Source organism: Chiloscyllium plagiosum, unplaced genomic scaffold (assembly GCF_037043375.1).
Source record: "Chiloscyllium plagiosum isolate Xiang-an unplaced genomic scaffold, Cpla_swu_hap1 HiC_scaffold_45, whole genome shotgun sequence".
Classification (NCBI taxonomy): Eukaryota; Metazoa; Chordata; class Chondrichthyes; order Orectolobiformes; family Hemiscylliidae; genus Chiloscyllium; species Chiloscyllium plagiosum.
Genome location: NW_028270183.1, coordinates 44,940,654 through 44,956,413, shown reverse-complemented (window position 1 = coordinate 44,956,413; position 15,760 = coordinate 44,940,654). Strand labels below are relative to the sequence as shown.

The 15,760-nt window shown below is 44.7% G+C and overlaps 4 non-coding genes across 4 annotated transcripts; all 4 read left to right on the top strand.

Moving 5' to 3' along the window:
• The first annotated feature begins 726 nt into the window (after positions 1–726).
• Positions 727–800, top strand: trnai-aau (transfer RNA isoleucine (anticodon AAU)). The gene has a single exon. It is a non-coding gene; the product is annotated as a tRNA-Ile (tRNA).
• A 6,776-nt stretch (positions 801–7,576) lies between these two features.
• trnai-aau (transfer RNA isoleucine (anticodon AAU)) lies at positions 7,577–7,650 on the top strand. Its single transcript has one exon. It is a non-coding gene; the product is annotated as a tRNA-Ile (tRNA).
• A 2,210-nt stretch (positions 7,651–9,860) lies between these two features.
• trnai-aau (transfer RNA isoleucine (anticodon AAU)) lies at positions 9,861–9,934 on the top strand. The gene has a single exon. It is a non-coding gene; the product is annotated as a tRNA-Ile (tRNA).
• Positions 9,935–14,426: 4,492 nt separating this feature from the next.
• On the top strand, positions 14,427–14,500 carry trnai-aau (transfer RNA isoleucine (anticodon AAU)). Its single transcript has one exon. It is a non-coding gene; the product is annotated as a tRNA-Ile (tRNA).
• The last annotated feature ends 1,260 nt before the right edge of the window (positions 14,501–15,760 follow it).

Below are 15,760 nucleotides of genomic sequence, written 5' to 3'. Positions count from 1 at the left end.
ATGATTGAAAAGCCTCCATAAGATCCGCTCCCAGCCTCTGACCCGCCAGGCAATATCGTGAGTGAGTGTTCAGCCTGTAAACGTTTGCACGTTTTCCATTTTCAAATGGAGGATGTAGCATGCTGTCTGAAGCAATCATCTAAGCATCTGATCTGTCACTGACGACCGCTGCAGGAAGGCGTGATAACTTGCTAAATATGCTGTCAAACGAAGATTGCATTAGTAACATGAGTGATTGAGCAAAACGTGCAATTGGCTTCTGAGCTGTTGCTGACACCAAAGCAACTGCGTCGTTCGGGAGCAGAAAAGTCCCACTATTAGATTTCAATTCAAATGAATTTGGCATAAGGTTCGTAGCAGGTTATCAGCAGCACATAACCCTGACTCCAAAAGTCTGTGAGTATCCAGAAGAACAGTGAACGATCGTTGAAGGTACGTTTCTACAGACGATATTTTTCAACAAGACAAGCTGCAGGTGAGCTGGTGGCATTGCGATTGAAATTGCATGCGTCCGGACATTGTGCTTAATTTTGAATATCAGAGCAAATGGTTAAGTCGAGTAAGCGCGTTCGGAAAAGTAAATGCTTTTTTTTTCGTTGAACAGCTTTGCAACGAAAGGAAATACTTCAGTCTCTCGTGCGATCGACATGAAGCAGAAAATGAACAGCCGCCGTGGTTGTGAGCACCGGCAATATAGGCATTTGCTTTCGCGGTCTGAGCTGTGTTGGTCGGTTAGCTCAGCTGGTTAGAGCGTGGTGCTAATAACGCCAAGGTCGTGGGTTCAATCCCCGCACTGACCATGTGCGGCGCTTCCGTCGTTAGCCGGGCTGTGTCAGTGTTCCCCGTGGCTTTTACTTTCACTGTCTGCAAGAACTTGTCACATGGTCGGTTGAGATGTGTGCTCATTCGAAAGGCGACCATCGCTGTCATGGAACATCAACCCGCTGGTCCCATGCCGGATCTCAGCTGCGATGCTATTTTTCCAAACAGCGTACTCCACCAAACCACGAAACAGGAAGCCTCACCTGCGCAATAAAACATTTGACAGGGATAGACGCACGACTTGATCGCCGTACCCATGATGACTGCTGGATGTTGTCTGCAGCAAATCAATCAGTCTCAATTGTTTTCACAAACAAATGCAAATCATGAAATATATGCAGTATTAAGCAGACCTGGCACAGTCTCGGAGCAGAACCAGAGTTCAGGCTTCAATTCAAATCAAAGATTCGTTCATGTTATTTTCCTTGATCTCTGTTAATACTTGTCACGCGTCTTCCAGAGGGAATTCATTCGCTTGCTCACCTCTCACGCATCGAAGTTGGAGTTATCATGACACCAGCAATATCATAGAGCCATTAATAAAATAAAATTACTGCGGATGCTGGAATCTGAAACCAAAAGAGAAAATGCTGGAAAGTCTTAGCAGGTCTGGCACCATCTGCAAGTAGAGAAAAGAGCTGACGTTTCGAGTCGAACCGATCCTTTGTTAAAGATAAAAAAGGGGGAGAAATAGGGAGCTGTTTACACCAGGCTGAGAGACGGTGAGTCAGGGCTCCAGATGCAAAGGTGATAATGAGAGTGCATGGAGAGATCGAAGGCAGATTAGGAGCCGTGAATGACGCAGGCTGCAGCCAGTGCTATGTGACAAAATATGTGGGGGATGGGTGAAGCAGAGACAAAATGGAAAACAGGGGAGAAGGGTAACAAAGCGGGAAGAGGTAAGGAAAAAGATATTGAGAGAGTGGGGAGCGAGAGAAAGAGAGACAATCAAGAAACAAGAGTTACAGAACAATGAAAAAAACACAAATAAAAAAGATAAATAAAATAATTGAAATAAAATTACCTGAAGTTGTTTGAATTCAACAACTTGAGACAATTTTACTTCATTGATTTTATTTATCATTTTTATCATTTCACCTGCACTATCATAGAGCTCATTAGATATGGACAGCACTGAAAACACAGTCTTCGGTCGAACTCGTCCATTCCGAACAGATATCTTCAATTGATCCAGCCGCGATTGCATGCATTTGACCCATGTCTCTCTAAACACTGCCTATTCAAATACACGTCCAGATTCCTTAAAAGTATTGGAATTTTACCATCCATCACCAGCTCGTCTGGCAACATGTTCCAGAAACGCACCACCCTCTGCGCGCAGCCATTGCCCATCACTGCCTTTCCAATTCTCGCCCTCCCACACCTGATTTATACCCTCCAGTTCTGCACTGCCACACCTGAGCGAAAGAAACTTGTCTATTTACCCGATTCATGCCCCTCATGATTGAAAAGCCTCCATAAGATCCGCTCCCAGCCTCTGACCCGCCAGGCAATATCGTGAGTGAGTGTTCAGCCTGTAAACGTTTGCACGTTTTCCATTTTCAAATGGAGGATGTAGCATGCTGTCTGAAGCAATCATCTAAGCATCTGATCTGTCACTGACGACCGCTGCAGGAAGGCGTGATAACTTGCTAAATATGCTGTCAAACGAAGATTGCATTAGTAACATGAGTGATTGAGCAAAACGTGCAATTGGCTTCTGAGCTGTTGCTGACACCAAAGCAACTGCGTCGTTCGGGAGCAGAAAAGTCCCACTATTAGATTTCAATTCAAATGAATTTGGCATAAGGTTCGTAGCAGGTTATCAGCAGCACATAACCCTGACTCCAAAAGTCTGTGAGTATCCAGAAGAACAGTGAACGATCGTTGAAGGTACGTTTCTACAGACGATATTTTTCAACAAGACAAGCTGCAGGTGAGCTGGTGGCATTGCGATTGAAATTGCATGCGTCCGGACATTGTGCTTAATTTTGAATATCAGAGCAAATGGTTAAGTCGAGTATGCGCGTTCGGAAAAGTAAATGCTTTTTTTTTCGTTGAACAGCTTTGCAACGAAAGGAAATACTTCAGTCTCTCGTGCGATCGACATGAAGCAGAAAATGAACAGCCGCCGTGGTTGTGAGCACCGGCAATATAGGCATATAGGCAACACGGCTGGTGCTGTGTTGGTCGGTTAGCTCAGCTGGTTAGAGCGTGGTTCTAATAACGGAAAAGTTGTGGGTTCAATCCCCGCACTGACCACGAGAGGCGCTTCCGTCGTTAGCAGGGCTGTGTCAGTGTTCCCCGTGGCTTTTACTTTCACTGTCTGCAAGAACTTGTCACATGGTCGGTTGAGATGTGTGCTCATTCGAAAGGCGACCATCGCTGTCATGGAACATCAACCCGCTGGTCCCATGCCGGATCTCAGCTGCGATGCTATTTTTCCAAACAGCGTACTCCACCAAACCACGAAACAGGAAGCCTCACCTGCGCAATAAAACATTTGACAGGGATAGACGCACGACTTGATCGCCGTACCCATGATGACTGCTGGATGTTGTCTGCAGCAAATCATTCAGTCTCAATTGTTTTCACAAACAAATGCAAATCATGAAATATATGCAGTATTAAGCAGACCTGGCACAGTCTCGGAGCAGAACCAGAGTTCAGGCTTCAATTCAAATCAAAGATTCGTTCATGTTATTTTCCTTGATCTCTGTTAATACTTGTCACGCGTCTTCCAGAGGGAATTCATTCGCTTGCTCACCTCTCACGCATCGAAGTTGGAGTTATCATGACACCAGCAATATCATAGAGCCATTAATAAAATAAAATTACTGCGGATGCTGGAATCTGAAACCAAAAGGGAAAATGCTGGAAAGTCTTAGCAGGTCTGGCACCATCTGCAAGGAGAGAAAAGAGCTGACGTTTCGAGTCGAACCGATCCTTTGTTAAAGATAAAAAAGGGGGAGAAATAGGGAGCTGTTTACACCAGGCTGAGAGACGGTGAGTCAGGGCTCCAGATGCAAAGGTGATAATGAGAGTGCATGGAGAGATCGAAGGCAGATTAGGAGCCGTGAATGACGCAGGCTGCAGCCAGTGCTATGTGACAAAATATGTGGGGGATGGGTGAAGCAGAGACAAAATGGAAAACAGGGGAGAAGGGTAACAAAGCGGGAAGAGGTAAGGAAAAAGATATTGAGAGAGTGGGGAGCGAGAGAAAGAGAGACAATCAAGAAACAAGAGTTACAGAACAATGAAAAAAACACAAATAAAAAAGATAAATAAAATAATTGAAATAAAATTACCTGAAGTTGTTTGAATTCAACAACTTGAGACAATTTTACTTCATTGATTTTATTTATCTTTTTTATCATTTCACCTGCACTATCATAGAGCTCATTAGATATGGACAGCACTGAAAACACAGTCTTCGGTCGAACTCGTCCATTCCGAACAGATATCTTCAATTGATCCAGCCGCGATTGCATGCATTTGACCCATGTCTCTCTAAACACTGCCTATTCAAATACACGTCCAGATTCCTTAAAAGTATTGGAATTTTACCATCCATCACCAGCTCGTCTGGCAACATGTTCCAGAAACGCACCACCCTCTGCGCGCAGCCATTGCCCATCACTGCCTTTCCAATTCTCGCCCTCCCACACCTGATTTATACCCTCCAGTTCTGCACTGCCACACCTGAGCGAAAGAAACTTGTCTATTTACCCGATTCATGCCCCTCATGATTGAAAAGCCTCCATAAGATCCGCTCCCAGCCTCTGACCCGCCAGGCAATATCGTGAGTGAGTGTTCAGCCTGTAAACGTTTGCACGTTTTCCATTTTCAAATGGAGGATGTAGCATGCTGTCTGAAGCAATCATCTAAGCATCTGATCTGTCACTGACGACCGCTGCAGGAAGGCGTGATAACTTGCTAAATATGCTGTCAAACGAAGATTGCATTAGTAACATGAGTGATTGAGCAAAACGTGCAATTGGCTTCTGAGCTGTTGCTGACACCAAAGCAACTGCGTCGTTCGGGAGCAGAAAAGTCCCACTATTAGATTTCAATTCAAATGAATTTGGCATAAGGTTCGTAGCAGGTTATCAGCAGCACATAACCCTGACTCCAAAAGTCTGTGAGTATCCAGAAGAACAGTGAACGATCGTTGAAGGTACGTTTCTACAGACGATATTTTTCAACAAGACAAGCTGCAGGTGAGCTGGTGGCATTGCGATTGAAATTGCATGCGTCCGGACATTGTGCTTAATTTTGAATATCAGAGCAAATGGTTAAGTCGAGTATGCGCGTTCGGAAAAGTAAATGCTTTTTTTTCGTTGAACAGCTTTGCAACGAAAGGAAATACTTCAGTCTCTCGTGCGATCGACATGAAGCAGAAAATGAACAGCCGCCGTGGTTGTGAGCACCGGCAATATAGGCATATAGGCAACACGGCTGGTGCTGTGTTGGTCGGTTAGCTCAGCTGGTTAGAGCGTGGTTCTAATAACGGAAAGGTTGTGGGTTCAATCCCCGCACTGACCACGAGAGGCGCTTCCGTCGTTAGCAGGGCTGTGTCAGTGTTCCCCGTGGCTTTTACTTTCACTGTCTGCAAGAACTTGTCACATGGTCGGTTGAGATGTGTGCTCATTCGAAAGGCGACCATCGCTGTCATGGAACATCAACCCGCTGGTCCCATGCCGGATCTCAGCTGCGATGCTATTTTTCCAAACAGCGTACTCCACCAAACCACGAAACAGGAAACCTCACCTGCGCAATAAAACATTTGACAGGGATAGACGCACGACTTGATCGCCGTACCCATGATGACTGCTGGATGTTGTCTGCAGCAAATCATTCAGTCTCAATTGTTTTCACAAACAAATGCAAATCATGAAATATATGCAGTATTAAGCAGACCTGGCACAGTCTCGGAGCAGAACCAGAGTTCAGGCTTCAATTCAAATCAAAGATTCGTTCATGTTATTTTCCTTGATCTCTGTTAATACTTGTCACGCGTCTTCCAGAGGGAATTCATTCGCTTGCTCACCTCTCACGCATCGAAGTTGGAGTTATCATGACACCAGCAATATCATAGAGCCATTAATAAAATAAAATTACTGCGGATGCTGGAATCTGAAACCAAAAGGGAAAATGCTGGAAAGTCTTAGCAGGTCTGGCACCATCTGCAAGGAGAGAAAAGAGCTGACGTTTCGAGTCGAACCGATCCTTTGTTAAAGATAAAAAAGGGGGAGAAATAGGGAGCTGTTTACACCAGGCTGAGAGACGGTGAGTCAGGGCTCCAGATGCAAAGGTGATAATGAGAGTGCATGGAGAGATCGAAGGCAGATTAGGAGCCGTGAATGACGCAGGCTGCAGCCAGTGCTATGTGACAAAATATGTGGGGGATGGGTGAAGCAGAGACAAAATGGAAAACAGGGGAGAAGGGTAACAAAGCGGGAAGAGGTAAGGAAAAAGATATTGAGAGAGTGGGGAGCGAGAGAAAGAGAGACAATCAAGAAACAAGAGTTACAGAACAATGAAAAAAACACAAATAAAAAAGATAAATAAAATAATTGAAATAAAATTACCTGAAGTTGTTTGAATTCAACAACTTGAGACAATTTTACTTCATTGATTTTATTTATCTTTTTTATCATTTCACCTGCACTATCATAGAGCTCATTAGATATGGACAGCACTGAAAACACAGTCTTCGGTCGAACTCGTCCATTCCGAACAGATATCTTCAATTGATCCAGCCGCGATTGCATGCATTTGACCCATGTCTCTCTAAACACTGCCTATTCAAATACACGTCCAGATTCCTTAAAAGTATTGGAATTTTACCATCCATCACCAGCTCGTCTGGCAACATGTTCCAGAAACGCACCACCCTCTGCGCGCAGCCATTGCCCATCACTGCCTTTCCAATTCTCGCCCTCCCACACCTGGTTTATACCCTCCAGTTCTGCACTGCCACACCTGAGCGAAAGAAACTTGTCTATTTACCCGATTCATGCCCCTCATGATTGAAAAGCCTCCATAAGATCCGCTCCCAGCCTCTGACCCGCCAGGCAATATCGTGAGTGAGTGTTCAGCCTGTAAACGTTTGCACGTTTTCCATTTTCAAATGGAGGATGTAGCATGCTGTCTGAAGCAATCATCTAAGCATCTGATCTGTCACTGACGACCGCTGCAGGAAGGCGTGATAACTTGCTAAATATGCTGTCAAACGAAGATTGCATTAGTAACATGAGTGATTGAGCAAAACGTGCAATTGGCTTCTGAGCTGTTGCTGACACCAAAGCAACTGCGTCGTTCGGGAGCAGAAAAGTCCCACTATTAGATTTCAATTCAAATGAATTTGGCATAAGGTTCGTAGCAGGTTATCAGCAGCACATAACCCTGACTCCAAAAGTCTGTGAGTATCCAGAAGAACAGTGAACGATCGTTGAAGGTACGTTTCTACAGACGATATTTTTCAACAAGACAAGCTGCAGGTGAGCTGGTGGCATTGCGATTGAAATTGCATGCGTCCGGACATTGTGCTTAATTTTGAATATCAGAGCAAATGGTTAAGTCGAGTATGCGCGTTCGGAAAAGTAAATGCTTTTTTTTTCGTTGAACAGCTTTGCAACGAAAGGAAATACTTCAGTCTCTCGTGCGATCGACATGAAGCAGAAAATGAACAGCCGCCGTGGTTGTGAGCACCGGCAATATAGGCATTTGCTTTCGCGGTCTGAGCTGTGTTGGTCGGTTAGCTCAGCTGGTTAGAGCGTGGTGTTAATAACGCCAAGGTCGTGGGTTCAATCCCCGCACTGACCATGTGCGGCGCTTCCGTCGTTAGCCGGGCTGTGTCAGTGTTCCCCGTGGCTTTTACTTTCACTGTCTGCAAGAACTTGTCACATGGTCGGTTGAGATGTGTGCTCATTCGAAAGGCGACCATCGCTGTCATGGAACATCAACCCGCTGGTCCCATGCCGGATCTCAGCTGCGATGCTATTTTTCCAAACAGCGTACTCCACCAAACCACGAAACAGGAAGCCTCACCTGCGCAATAAAACATTTGACAGGGATAGACGCACGACTTGATCGCCGTACCCATGATGACTGCTGGATGTTGTCTGCAGCAAATCATTCAGTCTCAATTGTTTTCACAAACAAATGCAAATCATGAAATATATGCAGTATTAAGCAGACCTGGCACAGTCTCGGAGCAGAACCAGAGTTCAGGCTTCAATTCAAATCAAAGATTCGTTCATGTTATTTTCCTTGATCTCTGTTAATACTTGTCACGCGTCTTCCAGAGGGAATTCATTCGCTTGCTCACCTCTCACGCATCGAAGTTGGAGTTATCATGACACCAGCAATATCATAGAGCCATTAATAAAATAAAATTACTGCGGATGCTGGAATCTGAAACCAAAAGAGAAAATGCTGGAAAGTCTTAGCAGGTCTGGCACCATCTGCAAGGAGAGAAAAGAGCTGACATTTCGAGTCGAACCGATCCTTTGTTAAAGATAAAAAAAGGGGGAGAAATAGGGAGCTGTTTACACCAGGCTGAGAGACGGTGAGTCAGGGCTCCAGATGCAAAGGTGATAATGAGAGTGCATGGAGAGATCGAAGGCAGATTAGGAGCCGTGAATGACGCAGGCTGCAGCCAGTGCTATGTGACAAAATATGTGGGGGATGGGTGAAGCAGAGACAAAATGGAAAACAGGGGAGAAGGGTAACAAAGCGGGAAGAGGTAAGGAAAAAGATATTGAGAGAGTGGGGAGCGAGAGAAAGAGAGACAATCAAGAAACAAGAGTTACAGAACAATGAAAAAAACACAAATAAAAAAGATAAATAAAATAATTGAAATAAAATTACCTGAAGTTGTTTGAATTCAACAACTTGAGACAATTTTACTTCATTGATTTTATTTATCTTTTTTATCATTTCACCTGCACTATCATAGAGCTCATTAGATATGGACAGCACTGAAAACACAGTCTTCGGTCGAACTCGTCCATTCCGAACAGATATCTTCAATTGATCCAGCCGCGATTGCATGCATTTGACCCATGTCTCTCTAAACACTGCCTATTCAAATACACGTCCAGATTCCTTAAAAGTATTGGAATTTTACCATCCATCACCAGCTCGTCTGGCAACATGTTCCAGAAACGCACCACCCTCTGCGCGCAGCCATTGCCCATCACTGCCTTTCCAATTCTCGCCCTCCCACACCTGATTTATACCCTCCAGTTCTGCACTGCCACACCTGAGCGAAAGAAACTTGTCTATTTACCCGATTCATGCCCCTCATGATTGAAAAGCCTCCATAAGATCCGCTCCCAGCCTCTGACCCGCCAGGCAATATCGTGAGTGAGTGTTCAGCCTGTAAACGTTTGCACGTTTTCCATTTTCAAATGGAGGATGTAGCATGCTGTCTGAAGCAATCATCTAAGCATCTGATCTGTCACTGACGACCGCTGCAGGAAGGCGTGATAACTTGCTAAATATGCTGTCAAACGAAGATTGCATTAGTAACATGAGTGATTGAGCAAAACGTGCAATTGGCTTCTGAGCTGTTGCTGACACCAAAGCAACTGCGTCGTTCGGGAGCAGAAAAGTCCCACTATTAGATTTCAATTCAAATGAATTTGGCATAAGGTTCGTAGCAGGTTATCAGCAGCACATAACCCTGACTCCAAAAGTCTGTGAGTATCCAGAAGAACAGTGAACGATCGTTGAAGGTACGTTTCTACAGACGATATTTTTCAACAAGACAAGCTGCAGGTGAGCTGGTGGCATTGCGATTGAAATTGCATGCGTCCGGACATTGTGCTTAATTTTGAATATCAGAGCAAATGGTTAAGTCGAGTATGCGCGTTCGGAAAAGTAAATGCTTTTTTTTTCGTTGAACAGCTTTGCAACGAAAGGAAATACTTCAGTCTCTCGTGCGATCGACATGAAGCAGAAAATGAACAGCCGCCGTGGTTGTGAGCACCGGCAATATAGGCATTTGCTTTCGCGGTCTGAGCTGTGTTGGTCGGTTAGCTCAGCTGGTTAGAGCGTGGTGCTAATAACGCCAAGGTCGTGGGTTCAATCCCCGCACTGACCATGTGCGGCGCTTCCGTCGTTAGCCGGCCTGTGTCAGTGTTCCCCGTGGCTTTTACTTTCACTGTCTGCAAGAACTTGTCACATGGTCGGTTGAGATGTGTGCTCATTCGAAAGGCGACCATCGCTGTCATGGAACATCAACCCGCTGGTCCCATGCCGGATCTCAGCTGCGATGCTATTTTTCCAAACAGCGTACTCCACCAAACCACGAAACAGGAAGCCTCACCTGCGCAATAAAACATTTGACAGGGATAGACGCACGACTTGATCGCCGTACCCATGATGACTGCTGGATGTTGTCTGCAGCAAATCATTCAGTCTCAATTGTTTTCACAAACAAATGCAAATCATGAAATATATGCAGTATTAAGCAGACCTGGCACAGTCTCGGAGCAGAACCAGAGTTCAGGCTTCAATTCAAATCAAAGATTCGTTCATGTTATTTTCCTTGATCTCTGTTAATACTTGTCACGCGTCTTCCAGAGGGAATTCATTCGCTTGCTCACCTCTCACGCATCGAAGTTGGAGTTATCATGACACCAGCAATATCATAGAGCCATTAATAAAATAAAATTACTGCGGATGCTGGAATCTGAAACCAAAAGGGAAAATGCTGGAAAGTCTTAGCAGGTCTGGCACCATCTGCAAGGAGAGAAAAGAGCTGACGTTTCGAGTCGAACCGATCCTTTGTTAAAGATAAAAAAGGGGGAGAAATAGGGAGCTGTTTACACCAGGCTGAGAGACGGTGAGTCAGGGCTCCAGATGCAAAGGTGATAATGAGAGTGCATGGAGAGATCGAAGGCAGATTAGGAGCCGTGAATGACGCAGGCTGCAGCCAGTGCTATGTGACAAAATATGTGGGGGATGGGTGAAGCAGAGACAAAATGGAAAACAGGGGAGAAGGGTAACAAAGCGGGAAGAGGTAAGGAAAAAGATATTGAGAGATTGGGGAGCGAGAGAAAGAGAGACAATCAAGAAACAAGAGTTACAGAACAATGAAAAAAACACAAATAAAAAAGATAAATAAAATAATTGAAATAAAATTACCTGAAGTTGTTTGAATTCAACAACTTGAGACAATTTTACTTCATTGATTTTATTTATCTTTTTTATCATTTCACCTGCACTATCATAGAGCTCATTAGATATGGACAGCACTGAAAACACAGTCTTCGGTCGAACTCGTCCATTCCGAACAGATATCTTCAATTGATCCAGCCGCGATTGCATGCATTTGACCCATGTCTCTCTAAACACTGCCTATTCAAATACACGTCCAGATTCCTTAAAAGTATTGGAATTTTACCATCCATCACCAGCTCGTCTGGCAACATGTTCCAGAAACGCACCACCCTCTGCGCGCAGCCATTGCCCATCACTGCCTTTCCAATTCTCGCCCTCCCACACCTGATTTATACCCTCCAGTTCTGCACTGCCACACCTGAGCGAAAGAAACTTGTCTATTTACCCGATTCATGCCCCTCATGATTGAAAAGCCTCCATAAGATCCGCTCCCAGCCTCTGACCCGCCAGGCAATATCGTGAGTGAGTGTTCAGCCTGTAAACGTTTGCACGTTTTCCATTTTCAAATGGAGGATGTAGCATGCTGTCTGAAGCAATCATCTAAGCATCTGATCTGTCACTGACGACCGCTGCAGGAAGGCGTGATAACTTGCTAAATATGCTGTCAAACGAAGATTGCATTAGTAACATGAGTGATTGAGCAAAACGTGCAATTGGCTTCTGAGCTGTTGCTGACACCAAAGCAACTGCGTCGTTCGGGAGCAGAAAAGTCCCACTATTAGATTTCAATTCAAATGAATTTGGCATAAGGTTCGTAGCAGGTTATCAGCAGCACATAACCCTGACTCCAAAAGTCTGTGAGTATCCAGAAGAACAGTGAACGATCGTTGAAGGTACGTTTCTACAGACGATATTTTTCAACATGACAAGCTGCAGGTGAGCTGGTGGCATTGCGATTGAAATTGCATGCGTCCGGACATTGTGCTTAATTTTGAATATCAGAGCAAATGGTTAAGTCGAGTATGCGCGTTCGGAAAAGTAAATGCTTTTTTTTTCGTTGAACAGCTTTGCAACGAAAGGAAATACTTCAGTCTCTCGTGCGATCGACATGAAACAGAAAATGAACAGCCGCCGTGGTTGTGAGCACCGGCAATATAGGCATTTACTTTCGCGGCTGGTGCTGTGTTGGTCGGTTACCTCAGCTGGTTAGAGCGTGGTGCTAATAACGGAAAGGTCGTGGGTTCAATCCCCGCACTGACCACGAGAGGCGCTTCCGTCGTTAGCAGGGCTGTGTCAGTGTTCCCCGTGGCTTTTACTTTCACTGTCTGCAAGAACTTGTCACATGGTCGGTTGAGATGTGTGCTCATTCGAAAGGCGACCATCGCTGTCATGGAACATCAACCCGCTGGTCCCATGCCGGATCTCAGCTGCGATGCTATTTTTCCAAACAGCGTACTCCACCAAACCACGAAACAGGAAGCCTCACCTGCGCAATAAAACATTTGACAGGGATAGACGCACGACTTGATCGCCGTACCCATGATGACTGCTGGATGTTGTCTGCAGCAAATCATTCAGTCTCAATTGTTTTCACAAACAAATGCAAATCATGAAATATATGCAGTATTAAGCAGACCTGGCACAGTCTCGGAGCAGAACCAGAGTTCAGGCTTCAATTCAAATCAAAGATTCGTTCATGTTATTTTCCTTGATCTCTGTTAATACTTGTCACGCGTCTTCCAGAGGGAATTCATTCGCTTGCTCACCTCTCACGCATCGAAGTTGGAGTTATCATGACACCAGCAATATCATAGAGCCATTAATAAAATAAAATTACTGCGGATGCTGGAATCTGAAACCAAAAGGGAAAATGCTGGAAAGTCTTAGCAGGTCTGGCACCATCTGCAAGGAGAGAAAAGAGCTGACGTTTCGAGTCGAACCGATCCTTTGTTAAAGATAAAAAAGGGGGAGAAATAGGGAGCTGTTTACACCAGGCTGAGAGACGGTGAGTCAGGGCTCCAGATGCAAAGGTGATAATGAGAGTGCATGGAGAGATCGAAGGCAGATTAGGAGCCGTGAATGACGCAGGCTGCAGCCAGTGCTATGTGACAAAATATGTGGGGGATGGGTGAAGCAGAGACAAAATGGAAAACAGGGGAGAAGGGTAACAAAGCGGGAAGAGGTAAGGAAAAAGATATTGAGAGAGTGGGGAGCGAGAGAAAGAGAGACAATCAAGAAACAAGAGTTACAGAACAATGAAAAAAACACAAATAAAAAAGATAAATAAAATAATTGAAATAAAATTACCTGAAGTTGTTTGAATTCAACAACTTGAGACAATTTTACTTCATTGATTTTATTTATCTTTTTTATCATTTCACCTGCACTATCATAGAGCTCATTAGATATGGACAGCACTGAAAACACAGTCTTCGGTCGAACTCGTCCATTCCGTACAGATATCTTCAATTGATCCAGCCGCGATTGCATGCATTTGACCCATGTCTCTCTAAACACTGCCTATTCAAATACACGTCCAGATTCCTTAAAAGTATTGGAATTTTACCATCCATCACCAGCTCGTCTGGCAACATGTTCCAGAAACGCACCACCCTCTGCGCGCAGCCATTGCCCATCACTGCCTTTCCAATTCTCGCCCTCCCACACCTGATTTATACCCTCCAGTTCTGCACTGCCACACCTGAGCGAAAGAAACTTGTCTATTTACCCGATTCATGCCCCTCATGATTGAAAAGCCTCCATAAGATCCGCTCCCAGCCTCTGACCCGCCAGGCAATATCGTGAGTGAGTGTTCAGCCTGTAAACGTTTGCACGTTTTCCATTTTCAAATGGAGGATGTAGCATGCTGTCTGAAGCAATCATCTAAGCATCTGATCTGTCACTGACGACCGCTGCAGGAAGGCGTGATAACTTGCTAAATATGCTGTCAAACGAAGATTGCATTAGTAACATGAGTGATTGAGCAAAACGTGCAATTGGCTTCTGAGCTGTTGCTGACACCAAAGCAACTGCGTCGTTCGGGAGCAGAAAAGTCCCACTATTAGATTTCAATTCAAATGAATTTGGCATAAGGTTCGTAGCAGGTTATCAGCAGCACATAACCCTGACTCCAAAAGTCTGTGAGTATCCAGAAGAACAGTGAACGATCGTTGAAGGTACGTTTCTACAGACGATATTTTTCAACAAGACAAGCTGCAGGTGAGCTGGTGGCATTGCGATTGAAATTGCATGCGTCCGGACATTGTGCTTAATTTTGAATATCAGAGCAAATGGTTAAGTCGAGTATGCGCGTTCGGAAAAGTAAATGCTTTTTTTTTCGTTGAACAGCTTTGCAACGAAAGGAAATACTTCAGTCTCTCGTGCGATCGACATGAAGCAGAAAATGAACAGCCGCCGTGGTTGTGAGCACCGGCAATATAGGCATTTGCTTTCGCGGTCTGAGCTGTGTTGGTCGGTTAGCTCAGCTGGTTAGAGCGTGGTGTTAATAACGCCAAGGTCGTGGGTTCAATCCCCGCACTGACCATGTGCGGCGCTTCCGTCGTTAGCCGGGCTGTGTCAGTGTTCCCCGTGGCTTTTACTTTCACTGTCTGCAAGAACTTGTCACATGGTCGGTTGAGATGTGTGCTCATTCGAAAGGCGACCATCGCTGTCATGGAACATCAACCCGCTGGTCCCATGCCGGATCTCAGCTGCGATGCTATTTTTCCAAACAGCGTACTCCACCAAACCACGAAACAGGAAGCCTCACCTGCGCAATAAAACATTTGACAGGGATAGACGCACGACTTGATCGCCGTACCCATGATGACTGCTGGATGTTGTCTGCAGCAAATCATTCAGTCTCAATTGTTTTCACAAACAAATGCAAATCATGAAATATATGCAGTATTAAGCAGACCTGGCACAGTCTCGGAGCAGAACCAGAGTTCAGGCTTCAATTCAAATCAAAGATTCGTTCATGTTATTTTCCTTGATCTCTGTTAATACTTGTCACGCGTCTTCCAGAGGGAATTCATTCGCTTGCTCACCTCTCACGCATCGAAGTTGGAGTTATCATGACACCAGCAATATCATAGAGCCATTAATAAAATAAAATTACTGCGGATGCTGGAATCTGAAACCAAAAGGGAAAATGCTGGAAAGTCTTAGCAGGTCTGGCACCATCTGCAAGGAGAGAAAAGAGCTGACGTTTCGAGTCGAACCGATCCTTTGTTAAAGATAAAAAAGGGGGAGAAATAGGGAGCTGTTTACACCAGGCTGAGAGACGGTGAGTCAGGGCTCCAGATGCAAAGGTGATAATGAGAGTGCATGGAGAGATCGAAGGCAGATTAGGAGCCGTGAATGACGCAGGCTGCAGCCAGTGCTATGTGACAAAATATGTGGGGGATGGGTGAAGCAGAGACAAAATGGAAAACAGGGGAGAAGGGTAACAAAGCGGGAAGAGGTAAGGAAAAAGATATTGAGAGATTGGGGAGCGAGAGAAAGAGAGACAATCAAGAAACAAGAGTTACAGAACAATGAAAAAAACACAAATAAAAAAGATAAATAAAATAATTGAAATAAAATTACCTGAAGTTGTTTGAATTCAACAACTTGAGACAATTTTACTTCATTGATTTTATTTATCTTTTTTATCATTTCACCTGCACTATCATAGAGCTCATTAGATATGGACAGCACTGAAAACACAGTCTTCGGTCGAACTCGTCCATTCCGAACAGATATCTTCAATTGATCCAGCCGCGATTGCATGCATTTGACCCATGTCTCTCTAAACACTGCC